The following is a 4,051-nucleotide window of genomic DNA, read 5'->3' as shown; positions in this document are numbered from 1 at the left end:
GGAGCTATGGCAACCACCAATCGGCCGCGGGCCTGGAGGAGCGGCGGGCGGTGATTGGGTAGAATGCAGCAGAGAGCCCGCCCCCAACCCGGGGCCGCAGCATCGCGGCCCCGCCCACGGGCCCTGCGCCTTTAAATCTCGATCCTGAAAAAGTAGGAGTCTGCGTCCCGTTTAAGAGAGTTAGTTCAGCCACGCACGCAAAAGCGAGCCTACCTACAGACACTGGCTTCTAAACGAGCTCCTTAAGAAACGTCATTTCTGGGGCGCCTGGGTGGCGCAGTCGGTTAAGCGTCCGACTTCAGCCAGGTCACGATCTCGCGGTCCGTGAGTTCGAGCCCCGCGTCAGGCTCTGGGCTGATGGCTCGGAGCCTGGAGCCTGTTTCCGATTCTGTGTCTCCCTCTCTCTCTGCCCCTCCCCCGTTCATGCTCTGTCTCTCTCTGTCCCAAAAAAAAAAAAAAAAAAGAAAAGAAACGTCATTTCTATGGGGACTTTGGGAGAAGGACAAAAAGGGGATGAGGCTGCAGGGCTGTTGAATTGTTTTTATTATGATTCTCCCGGCGTTTCGAAGAGTGTTTTGCTGTTTGTATTTACCGCACAGAGCTGTCAGCACTCGAGAGTAGATCTGATCGAAGAACACTAAACGTTTTGCCCAGCATTGGGGCAGACACAAAAGTATCCCAGTTCTTACGTCACTAGCCTCAAAGCATCTCAGACATTATTATGGTTCAGTGACAGCGTGCAGACGCTGAGGTCGCTAGGGGACCGGGGGCAGGTCACCTGACCTCTCTAAACTTGAGTTACCTCCTCTATAGAAGGCAGATAATGGTCTCTCCCTGATAGGATCGGCAAACCTAACATTCTGAAAGCAATCTGAGAGCTGAGGTTCTACAAGTGCCCGGCCCTGGGTTCCACCTTGTTCTTAACGCTCTTGCCAAATCGTGGATTGTTGCAGCTGTAATCGGCATGATATCCCCACCACCAGCCCGCACATCAGCTCCTCTTGGGGGATCGCCAAGTGTTTACGTCTCCCGGTATATCTGGGAATAAAGCCTAGAACGTTGCCAACAGCGGGGTCATCACTTAACCTATTGCTGCTATTTACTCATCATTCCTGAACAAGAGAGTAAAAGCATTTTCACTGAGGAAAAATTTTGCGTTGAATGACTTTGAATCCCTGGGTCAAAATGCTTTCACTTTAGGGGAAACGTAAGAAAGGAATTTAGGCAAACACTGTTCCTGGGGGTGTTTTCAATGTACTACAAATCTTTATTTTCACTGAGTTCTACTTTGCTAGACCTTAACTTTGCTGCCATGCTGTCATATGTTCTAGGCAGACATAGTACCATAGTTACCTGTATTGGCATGTGTCACTTGTCAGACACTCAAAATAAAAACATTTTAGTATTTAAGAGTATGTTACGGGTGCCTGGGTGGCTCACTCTGTTGAGCGTCCGACCTTGGCTCAGGCCATCATCTCACAGTCTGTGAGTTCGAGCCCCGCGTCAGGCTCTGTGCTGACAGCTCAGAGCCTGGAGCCTGCTTCTGATTCTGTGTCTCCCTCTCTCTCTGACCCTCCCCCGTTCATGCTCTGTCTCTGTCTCAAAAATAAATAAAACGTTAAAAAATAATAATATTTTGGGATGAGCACTGGGTGTTACACGGAAACCAATTTGACAATAAACTTCATATATTGAAAAATAAGAAAAACAAAAAAAATAAAAAATAATAAAAGCATGTTATCATTTTTTGTTCTGATCAGAATAAACAGTATGTACTAAAAGTATGTTTTTATTTTCTGCTTTTGGTTGCATTAAGCTATTAGCCAGTAGTGAAATGAACTATGGATTCTAGGATTTACAATAAAAAAAAAAACAGCTTCAAAAGTTGTTTTTATTTTTTTTATTTTATTTTTTTATTTTTTTTTAACGTTTATTTATTTTTGAGACAGAGAGAGACAGAGCGTGAATGGGGGAGGGTCAGAGAGAGGGAGACACAGAATCTGAAACAGGCTCCAGGCTCTGAGCTGTCAGCACAGAGCCCGACGCAGGGCTCGAACTCTCAGACCATGAGATCATGACCTGAGCCAAAGTCGGCTGCTTAACCGGCTGAGCCACCCAGGCGCCCCTAAAAGTTGTTTTTAAAAACTGTCATTTGTGAGGTACGATATTATTAAAATTAAATAGGAAAGTTTTCTTAAAATTATTTGTACTCTGTCCTATTAAAATGTAGGCATAAAGTTTCAACTATTAATGAAAAGCCCTGATTTTTAAATACTGTACTTCTTATATAAAAATGTCATTGATGGGGGCACCTGGGTGGCCAACTTTTGATTTCAGCTCATAATCTCACAGTTTGCAAGATCAAGCCCCCTTATCAGCACAGAGCCTGCTTGGGATTCTCTCTACCTCTCTCTCTCTCTGCCCCTTCCTGCTCATGCTCTCTCTCTTGAAAATAAATAAAAACAAACTTTAAAAAAAAAAAAAAAAAGACAGGCAGTGTGACCTTCCTCTAGGAATTCTGCTTCGATGTATTTTAATGTTTATTTTTATTTTTTTTAATGTTTTTTAATGTTATTTATTTCTGAGACAGAGACAGAGCATGAGTGGGGGAGGGGCAGAGAGAGAGGGAGACACAGAATCCGAAGCAGGTTCCGGGCTCTGAGCTGTCAGCACAGAGCCCGACGAGGGGCTCGAACTCAGGAACCGTGAGATCATGACCTGAGCCTAAATCGGATGCTTAACCCACTGAGCCACCAGGCACCCCTCAATGTTAGTACTTAAGCTTAACAATGGCCTGACCTCCAGGATCCTGTAAGTCTCCTTTACCATATAAACATTCCTCTGGCACCTCCTGTATCTCTCCCTCCACCCAAGATGTATGTCAGCAATCCTCCTCCAAGCTTGGGGCCCACCGATTTACATCTGAAGGGTCTCATGGCTGAGGTTTTACTAGACGCTAGTATACGACCTTTGCCTAACAGCAGGGAGCCCCGGGTCCTGGAAAGGTTGCTTCTAAATTCCTTAGAGACCTCCACTCTCCCTAATCCCCTCCCAACTTGAAAGTATACAACCAGTCACTCCTCACAGCCCCGGTGCAGCTTTCTGCCCACGGGTCCTGTCCCTATGCTTTAATAAAACCACCCTTTTTGCACTGAAGAATTCTTTCTTGCCCATTTTCTCTGAACCCCAACATTTTCACATCATATTTACTCTCTTCTCCATCACTGCTGGAAACGTTCCATGCACTGTTCCGGGAATCACTAACGGTCTTACAAATCATCTTTGGATGATTTGAAATAAACAAAATAACTGTTTTTAAAACATGGGAGCAGGAATCTTTTTGTAGATAAAGTCCAAGAGACTACCTTAGAATTGAGGATTGGATAATAGTTATAATGTTTAACTATCTACTCAATAAGGGAATAATTTCATGGTTTTACAATTAACTATTATGGGATAATAAAGGTCCTACTTCTATGACATGAAAACATACATTACACCAGCTTGCTTTATCCAATGAAAATACCAAATAATTAAAATTGTGCTAATCCTGCTCACAAAATAAAATTACAAGCAAACGTCCAATTTTCCTTCTAATAGTTTCAGACTTAGAAACTTTGCATTAAATACTTCACACCAATCTATTATTATGCAGTATTTCTAACAATATTTTCATATACAGTTTTAGCCAGATTTGAAATTAAAGTTCTTCAGAGCCTCCTTGTTAGGTCACTTGGTAGAGCATGCAACTCTTGACCTTGTGGTTATGAGTTCAAGCCCCACATTGGGCACAGAGCTTACTTAAAAAAAATAAAATAGGGGTGCCTGGGTGGCTCAGTCGGTTAAGCATCTGACTTTGGCTCAGGTCATGATCTCACAGTTTATGAGTTCGGGTTCCATGTCGGGCTCTGTGCTGACAGCTCAGAGCCTGGAGCCTCCTTCGGATTCTGTGTCTCCCTCTCCCTGTGTCCCTCCTCCACTCAAGCTCTTGTCTCTCCCTCTCTCTCTCTCTCTCTCAAAAATAAATAAACATTAAAAAATATTTTTTTAA

This window comes from Panthera uncia, assembly GCF_023721935.1.
Source record: "Panthera uncia isolate 11264 chromosome D3 unlocalized genomic scaffold, Puncia_PCG_1.0 HiC_scaffold_8, whole genome shotgun sequence".
NCBI classification, from domain to species: Eukaryota; Metazoa; Chordata; class Mammalia; order Carnivora; family Felidae; genus Panthera; species Panthera uncia.
Note: the sequence above shows the minus strand (reverse complement) of the source record.